Consider the following 9793-nt stretch of genomic DNA (forward strand, 5'->3'; position numbering starts at 1 on the left):
AGAGAATAGTTTATTAGACGATGATAAATACCATGGTGATAAATCAAGTAGAAAGTATGTATATAGGGTGAGGGGGACTTGTAAGTATAAAGTGATGACTTCATTGAAAAGGTAATAGTTTAACAAAAACTTTAAAAAGTGAATCATTTAGATATCTGAAAGAAGAGTGCTCTAAGCAAAGGGAACAGCCAGTGCAAAGGCCCTGGGGCAAATTTTATGCCAAGATTTTCAAAGAGTGGCAAAGTGGCCAATGATGTAAGAATAGAACCAGGAGAGGGTGAGAGATGAAGTCAAAGAGTGTGTATGTGTGTGTGTGTGTGTGTGCGTGTGCGTGCGCACACACACACTATGTGTTGTGGGAAAGGGGTGCAGATTATGTAAGACCTTGTAGGCTTTTACACTGAATGAGATGGGAAGCCATTGTTCATTTTGGTTTTGACATGGGTCTATTTGATAATGCAATCCACAAAAAGATTTGCAGCTTTTTAAATGCTAATATTATAAACAGAAATATGCCAAAGGTGATGTGGGGGAAATATGGAGAGTTGATTCCGGTTTAGTGCATTAATATTTATTTGCAACCTGTCTTAATCAGAGGAAGCCCCTCAATCCACAACTCTTTGTAACTCTATCCGTGTCACAAGTTTACCAAAGATAGGACATCACGTGATGCATATTCACAGCCCATTGTCATTAGCCCTCCCAAATGTGAGAGACTGTATGAAGAGATGGCCAGCACGGTTCTTCCCAAAATGTTTCAGTAAATTTCTTCACTCCCCCTTAGCTTCCTGCTCCACTTCTAGTCTAGTAATTTGAGACTTGCCTCTTCCCCATAGAAGTTCCACAAGAGCAAGAGTCTTGTCTATTTTGTTCAACAAAGGTACCCCTGAGGTTAAAAGAGTACTTGACTAGGAGCGCCTGGGTGGCTCCGTCTGTTAAGTGTCCGACTTCGGCTCAGGTCATGATCTTATGGTTCATGGGTTCGAGCCCCGCATCGGGCTCTGTGCTGACAGCTCAGAGCCTGGAGCCTGCTTCAGATTCGGTGTCTTCCTGTGTCTCTCTGCCCCTCCCATGCTCACACTCTGTCTGTCTTTTGAAAATAAATCAACATTTTTAAAAAATTTAAAAAAAAGAATCCTTGACCAGAGGAATTTGTATGAATTTATAAAACAAAGAAATAGTTGCTCATACTTAACAGTTGAAAATCCCTTATCTGGGGGGCTCAAAAAATTTTAAGCTAATATATTTATTTTGAGAGACAGAGAGCATGTGCATAAGTAAGGGAGGGACAGAAAGAGGGGGACAGAGAATCCCAAGCAGACTCTGCACTGTTGGCATAGAGCCCAATACGGGGCTCAGTCCCACAAACTGTGGGATCATGACCTGAGCCAAAATCAAGAGTCAGAGGCTTAACCGACTGAGCCACGCACACTCCCTGAAAGCAATCTTGTTTTTACTATCACCATATACGAGCAATTCTAAAGAGGATCAGCACTAACATAATTCTCCCTTGCCCAATCTTTTGTTTGTCTTAATTCTAAACAATCACTGTAATTACTGGTGAGGTTTTTTTCCACTGTGGCAAAATATACATAAAATAAAACTTACCATTTAACCATTTTTAAGTATACAGTTCAGTGGAATTGAGTACATGTTGATGTACTGACTTACTTTTCCATATATTCTATAGATATTTTCTTCGTGGTTACCATGGGGATCACATATAATTTTGTCATATAGAGAAGTGGGCTGTTGAAAAATTATCCGTTTTCACCCAATACTCATATTGATTCCTAGAGGAATCCTTATCCCTTTGAATGTTAAAAAGCAGATCTTCCTTGCCTTGGAGTCGTGGTAAATGTTCTCAAACTGTGCTCTTTTTTTTTAACCTTTATTTATTTTTTGAGAGAGTGATACAGCCCGGGGAAGGGGCGGTGGGGAGGGGGGAACAGATGATCTGAAGCTGGCTCCACACTGACAGCAGTGAGCCCCATGCAGGGTTCGAACTCACGACTGTGAGATCATGACCTGAGCCAAAGTCTGACGCTTAACCGACTGAACCATCCGCCTGTGTCAAATTCTAAAACAAAGGGCCAGATAATCTATGTAGGACGTGCAGAAGAGGTAGCAAAAACTGGTTCCCTCCCCGAAGGTCCTCACATGCACAGGGCACATAAGATTGGTAAAGAGAAAGTGTACTGATGGGGAAAAATTTTTTTAGAAGAGGATTCATTGAGGTACTGTCCTATTTCTCTCAGTTTCCTCTTCCTTAGTTGAGTGGTTTAAGAAAACTGCCTGGACAGTTGTGCTTTCTGGAATTTGGAGGCTGCAGGGATTGGAATGAAATTGGGCACCTGGGCTCCCCTGAAAGCAAAGCAAGAAAAGAGGCTATTGTAGAAGTGAGCTGGTCCGGGGGAGGGATGTGGTACAAGGATATCAGATTTCTTGAGAATCTGGGCTCATCCTCAATCATGTTAGACTCAATGCCCTCTTTTAATAATAAATATTTTATAACACTACTCTTTAATATTCTGAAATGAAATGTATAAATAATACAAGCCAGCTACATACACGATTTGAAAAATAAAGAAAGAAGTGGAATGTTGTAACTGTAATACGAAGAAGAAATTTAAAACAGAAAAGCACTTCACAATAAAATAATACCCATTTCAATATATAAATGTTTTGGCGTGACTACACTAGATGATGACACCATAAATCAAATGCTTGCAACTACATAATAAGTCTGGGTTGAAGTGAAGTAACCGTATTCAAATGAATATAATTAACGTTTCCTCTTCATGTTTAACCATTTGAAATAAGGACTCAGTTCGGAGGAAGACAAATATCATATGATGTCACTCATAGGTGGCATTTAAGGAACAAAGCATATGAACATAGGGGAAGGGCAGGAAAAATAAGATCACAATAGAGAGGGAGGCAAACCATAAGAAACTCTTAAATACAGAGAACAAACTGAGGGTTGCTGGAGGGGAGGTGGGCGGGATGGGCTGAAAGACTGATGGGCGTTAAGGAGGGCACTTGTTGGGATGACCAGCGGGTGTTATATCTAAGTGATGAATCCGCAAATTCTACTCCTGAAATCATTATTACACTGTATGTTAATTAACTTGGATTTCAATAGAATTTAAACATTAAGAAAAAAAACAAAGAAGGACTAAGTGGGGTGCCTGGGTGGCTCAGTCAGTTAATCGTCTGATTCCAGCTCAGGTCATGATCTCATGGTTTGTGAGTTTGAACTCTGCATGGGGCTCCACGCTGACAGTGTGGAGCCTGCTTGGGATTCTCTCTCTCCCTCTCTCTTTACTTTTCCCCCTCTGGTGCTTGCTCTCTCTCAAAATAAATACCTACACTTAAAAAAAAAAAGAAGTAAGGGTATTCATACATTGAATGCTCTAGCTACTACTAAGTCTGATATGAGTGGGTTGCAGTGGTTATTTATATATCACAAATGGTGTCTCTGTTAGTAACATGATCTTCTGAAATGGTGAACAATTGTAAAGTTCTGAACAAGACAATGCCCAATAGTCCTTCGACTTTTTCCGTGTTTGCAAAGAAATTTGGTGTATAGTAAACCCAATGCAAAAAATACTTTGTACTTAAGGTTCCCATGTCCACAAATATCCATAAGGATCAAAAGCCATCCAGTATTCACTTACTGCAGGAACCCTAGTCTCTCTGGCCCGTATCTAGCCAAAGTCCATTCAATCTCACCCCCCACCAATAAATAACCAGAAGAACCCCATCAATTTCCAATGCCACCCACTGAGTGGTGCCTCATCTGTGGAGAATCAGAACTTCAGATTTTCCTGGACCTTTTCATATCTGAAAAAACATTAAATAAGCTATGGGATCTGTCCAGGGTTTCATTCAGGACTGAGGAAGAAACAGCTTGACAAAAAAGCACTAGTCAGAAAGAATACCCTTGATTTTTGCTTGTCAGCCCTACAGTTCAGTGAAAAACTGTTGTATCAACAACAATGCTGGCAACACTAGAAAATGGTAAACAACAGGTACAAGACCTCAGAGGTAGAAATAAGGTCACCATGCTTAAGGAATAGCAAGATGTTTAGATGGTTAGGGCTGTAATGATAGGAATGTAGAAAGCAAGGATTTACATCCTTGTAGATTCAAAGAGTTTACATCACATAAAGTCTTGTAGGCCTTGGGGCGCCTGGGTGGCTCAGGCAGTCGAGCGCCTGACTTTGGCTCAGGTCACGATCTCACGGTTCATAAGTTTGAGCCCCACATTGGGCTTCTGCTGTCAGCTCTGAGCCTGGAGTCTACTTCAGATCCCCTGTTTCTCTCTCTCTCTCTCTGCTCCTCCCCCATGTGCTCATGTGTGCTCTCTCTCTGTCTCTCTCAAAAAATAAATAAAAACATAAAAAAACACCCTTGTAGGCCTTGGAAAAGAGTTTCAAATTTATTTGAAATGCATTGTAAGGCAGAGATGTCACATGAACTGATTTATGTTCATAAAAGAGTATCAAAGTATCCTGATCTGAGGAGCATGGGTTGTAAGAAACTAAGAACGATTGCAGAGTGAACCTTTTAAAAGGCCATTTCACTCTTCCAAGGCAAGGGCTGGGGCTAGAATAGAAGCAATCAAATGAAAATGCTAAAACAGACCTAAGAGGTCGAGTGATTGTACTTGCTGATGGATGACTGTAGATGGGAAGGGGAGAGAAGGAACGATGGCCTTGACCCGCTGTGGTGATAATGACACCCTTGGCTTGAGGACAGAATTTGATAGACCATTAAAAAGGTAACTACTTCTTTCCCCTTTCATCAAGATATGTCTCGTTAGGAGAAAGACAAATGGGTTAAGTAGGTAGTTAAGGACATGTAATTAGAAAACAGCCGTCTCCAAATCTTTACCATCACTGTCACTGATTAATATCTTTAAGCATAAATTGGCCTGAATCTAGCTTTCAGCAATTTCCATCTGAAGTTCAAGTTGAAACTTTGCCTCTCCCTTATTCTTAAGCCAGGATTTCAATGTAATTTCTTTATCCATAAAGCTTTCATGAGGATAACTAATCCCACAAGATACTGTGAGAATTAATTATTGGATGATTGCACAACTGTTAGCAAATATTAAAACTGGTAGTTCAAGAGCTGCTGTTGAAGTGGAAAAATATTTCTTGGTGTCTCTAGATTGAGAAGAAGAAGATCAACAATTATGTGCTCGTTCTCATTAAGTCTGGGGAACAATCACAGAATGCTGTGTGCCAGACACAGGTGTTGGGGGGGGTCATGTGTGGGTTTGCATGATGATTGGCCAGATGGGCATGGTTCCTCTCCCAAATAAGCCCCCGAGCCATTGTCCATACATGGAAATAAACTGAAAGCAACCTGAATCAGCACTAAATTTAGACCAGGGATCATGTCACTTAATACACTTTTCGTAGGGCTGGCTGATAGTGAAGTTGGCAGTGTAGGGGTTAACTTGAAGGAAACAGGGCTTTGTCAGGAGACTCTGTAAGGTACTAGAAGTGGGAGAAGGTTCCTCCCTAGTTCCTCAGCCACCTCTTACCTCCCTCTGCCTGCTTCTCGCAGTGGTGGAGCTGGAGTCACCAAAAATAACCAAGGTAAACAACTTGCTGGTGTTGCCCACTGATTGAACACTTCCCTAGTGAGCCTTTCGGCCTCCACACTTTACCTCGCCACCCAAAGAATTTGAGCCTCATCAATTCCTTTGAGAAACTGATTTCCTTCTGTTTAATTGAGAGCAATAAGGGGAGAAAGCAGAGACCTTCTGGGGAATTGCAATCTATTCTCTACCTCTTTTGCAAGACAGCTTGCTTGGGCTGAGAAGATAAGCAGTGTCTGTTCTGAGCTGTTACTCGTAAGTATTGAGTTTGGTTGAAGGCATGGCCATGGGGAAAGGGGGAGTAGATTACCTAAACGAGTAAGTTTTCTTTTAATATTTGTGAATTACTTCGTCCGTTGTATGAGAAATCAACAGCACACTCGGCTTCTACAAATTGTTGGGATCCTCATAGGACAGATCATTGAAGTGTTTGCCTCTGATCAAAGTTACACTGAGCTTGTACATTCTTTTTTTTAATGTTTGTTTATTTACTGAGAAAGAGAGAGAGAGTGAGAGAGAGTGCCAGGGAGGGGCAGAGAGAGAGAGAGAAAGAGAGAGAGAGAGGAGGGGAGAGAGAGAGAATCCTAAGCAGGCTCCACGCTGTCATCAGCACAGAGCCAGAAGCTGGGCTCTACCCCACCAGCCATGAGATCATGACCTGAGCTGAAATCAACAGTCAGAGGCTCAATCGAACAAGCCACCCAGAAGCCCCGGGGCTTGGACATTCTTGCAGAACATTGGGCTACAGTGGGCCCCTTCAGTTCTGAAAATCAAATGCATCTTTTTTGTATCCGTGGGAGCATGCATGAATTTGTTTAATCCAGGCCGGTGACTGTCAATGTTATCCAGGGTTAGGGTTCAGTGAGTGTCCCCCAATTGAACACAGAGCTTGCGTCCTAGAAAAGTACAAGTGTGGGCTGCTAATGTCCCGTCTCTGCCTTGGTCCATGGCCCCTATCCTCTTCACCCACACAGGCCCCCTCAAACATGCTCAATCCCTGGCCTCAAGCCCGCCTTCATCTACCCCTCCACCCCTGCCTCTTCATTCTCATATCTGGTGACAGGATCACACCTGTACCTATCCTGATGCCCTTAGCCCGTCTCAATACAATTCTGGATGGTCTTGCTGCCTCCGGTTTCTCCTCAAAAAGCCCTATTACGGTTCACTGCATACCTATTGCATACCAAGCACGGACTCAAGCACTTTGCATTCATTATTTCATTAACTTAAAAACAACCCTATGAAGATATCCAATTTAGAGATGGGAAAACCGAGGTCCAGGGAGTGAGGCAACAAGACCTAGGAGGAGACAGGGCTAATAGAAGCAGATTTAAAAAAATTTTTTAATGTTTTAAAGTTCATTTATTTATTTTGAGAGAGCAAGAGAGAGAGGGGAAGCAGGGGAGGGGCAGAGAGAATCCCAAGCAGGCTCGGGACTGTCAGCGCAGGGCCGAACGTGGGGCTCGAACTCACGAACCATGAGATCATGACCTGAGCCAAAATCAAGAGTCGGATGCTTAACCAGGCACCCTGAAATGGATTTTTTTTTAAACCACGTGGAATGCTAAACTTTATTCACTTTATTTATATATTTAATCTAGGATTACCTAATCCCCAATTGTGAGCTCATAGCCATCACAAGTTCTTCAGCCCATCTGTCACACTGACTACAGAGTTATCTTTGTAAAACACAATTAGTACTAAGTTATTCACTTCCTTAAAGCCTTCAGCCATCCACCCCAGTACTACGCCTTTAAGCCAAATTAAACCATTTGCCTCAGATAGTCAGACTCTGTTTACATGAAAGGGATGGGATTTCACAACTGCGCTTGGCTCTGGTTTCTTATTCCATTTCAGTTCTGCCTAAGCCCCAACCTGTGGGATGTTTTTCTTCTGCTTTTGGTCTCCCTCCTCTCTGCTTGGACTTGACCGGTAAGGTCCATTGTCTCAGATTTGACCCTTGACTTCATTGAAGTATTCACACTTTACCCTTTCTTGTTCTTGGTTTTTTTTTTTTTTTTTTTAAGCAAATGGCCCTTCATCCTTCAGGTCTCTGGAATTCCACCCCATCTGCTATAAATCAATCCCTTAGACTTGAGACAGTACTTGATACTCTGATGTTAAAGTGCTTTTCTAACCTCACCTCCTACTTCGTTCTTTTAAAATGATTTTTAAAAATCAAATTTGGAGGAGCACCTGGGTGGCTCAGTCAGTTGAGTGTCTGACTCTTGATTTTGGCTCAGGTCATGAGCCTAGGGTCATGAGATTGAGTCCTGCATGGGGCTCATGCTGGATGTGGAGCCTGTTTAAGATTTTTTCTCTCTCTCTCTCTCTTTCTCTCTCTCTCTCTGTGTCTCTCTTTCTCTTTCTCTGTCTCTCTGTTCCTTACCGATCTTTTGCTCTATATCTTTCTAAAAAATCAATTTTGGAGAATTCTCAGTTATAATATCTTTCAAGTTTATTTATTTAGTTATTTTGAGAGAGAGAGAGAGAGATATGGAAAGTGGGAGAGGGGCAGAGAGAGAGGGAGAGAGAGAAGAATCCCAAGCTGACCCTGCACCACCAGCAGAGAGCCAAACACAAGGTTCAAACTTATGAAACGTGCAAGATTATGATCTGAACTGGGGTCAGATGATTAATTGACTAAGTCACTCAGGTACCCTCAGCCATTATATCTTTAATATTGCTCCTATACTGTTATTTATTTTTCCTCCTGGGACCCAAATTAAATGGAAACAAGATCTTATCACTGATTCCTCTATATCTCGCTCTCTTTTTTTTTTCTGTAAAGTCCATTACATTGAAAACAGATTATACTCTCTAAGTAACAGACACTAAAACATCTGTGAAACTTTTTTCGATTTTTTAACATATAAAAACATCACACAGAGCAGGAAAATACAAATGTGATACATAGCTTTATTGATGCTTGTCTGAAGGTGACTGACAGCAATGACTAAATTAACCATGCTGCGATTTTACCTCCAAAGGTTTATTTAGTTCATAGAAATATCTTTTCTCTTGAGATAAAGAAAAAATACAATGAAATGTGCACACTATGTCTCTTATTCTTCTTTCTGTATTTCCTATCCTTTTTTATTTTTCATATTTCTTTTTTTAAAATTTTTTTATGTCTTTTATTTATTTTTGAGAGAGAGAGACAGAGTGAGCAGGGGAGGGTCAGAGAGAGAGGGAGACACAGAATCCGAAGACAGGCTCCAGGCTCTGAGCCAGCTGTCAGCACAGAGCCCGACTCGGGGCTCGAACCCACGAACTGTGAGATCATGACCTGAGCCGAAGCCGGCCGCTTAACCGACTGAGCCACCCAGGCACCCTTATTTTTCATATTTCTGTCTAGATATTTTCATTTGATCCATTTTCCAGTTTACTAAATCTCCCTTCGTTTCCAATCCACTGTTCAATCTCCCTACCAAGTTCTTGATTTTTTTATTTCTAAATTCCAAAATTTCCATTCTTAATCATGTCTTCTGTTTGTAGCAAACACAATTATTCTGAAGTTGTTACCTGAAAACCCCAATAATGTACTCTCTGTCAGGATATTTTTCTGACTATTGTTTCTCTTCTTAAACCTATATCTTATCTTCTTTGGTGCCTGCCTATTGTGTATGTGTGTGTGTGTGTGTGTGTGTGTGTGGTGCACATGTGTGTGCATGTGCACATGGACACGTAGTATTGCATATGCAAAATGCTGGGAGAAGTTTTATGATGCCTAAATTAATCTCTTCCTCCAGAGGGGAGTTATGGTTTGATTCCATTAACTGTTTGTGACACTAGCAATAGGGACCATTTCAATCCAAGTGCAGGAACTGAAGTAATGTTTCAGAGCTGAGCTGGAGTCTTAATGATGAACATTTTCTGCAGGTTTACTCTTCTAGGACAATACATGTTTTCAGAGTCCCATCCGTAAGTGTGCATCTCTAGCCCCTTCCTTCTCTCATCCCACCTCTGACAGTTTCAGGACTCCAATCCCTCTCTGCCCAGCCCTCCAAAGTTGGTAACTATGCCACTTAACATCTCAATTACTTAGTATCTTCCTCTGAAATGGGAAAACACCTCCAGAGAAAACAACGTCCAAGTGGTGGTCTTTTATTAAATGCTTATTTACTTATTTTGAGAGAGGGAGAAAGAGTGAGCAGGGGAGGAGAGAGGGAAAGAGAT

General features: G+C 41.5%; 1 non-coding gene across 1 annotated transcript; it reads right to left on the reverse strand.

Moving 5' to 3' along the window:
* Nucleotides 1-8541: 8541 nt before the first annotated feature.
* LOC115284511 lies at nucleotides 8542-8669 on the reverse strand. The gene has a single exon (XR_003905257.1). It is a non-coding gene; the product is annotated as a small nucleolar RNA SNORA19 (small nucleolar RNA).
* Between the last annotated feature and the right edge of the window lie 1124 nt (nucleotides 8670-9793).

Source organism: Suricata suricatta, chromosome X (assembly GCF_006229205.1).
Source record: "Suricata suricatta isolate VVHF042 chromosome X, meerkat_22Aug2017_6uvM2_HiC, whole genome shotgun sequence".
In the NCBI taxonomy this organism is placed as follows: Eukaryota; Metazoa; Chordata; class Mammalia; order Carnivora; family Herpestidae; genus Suricata; species Suricata suricatta.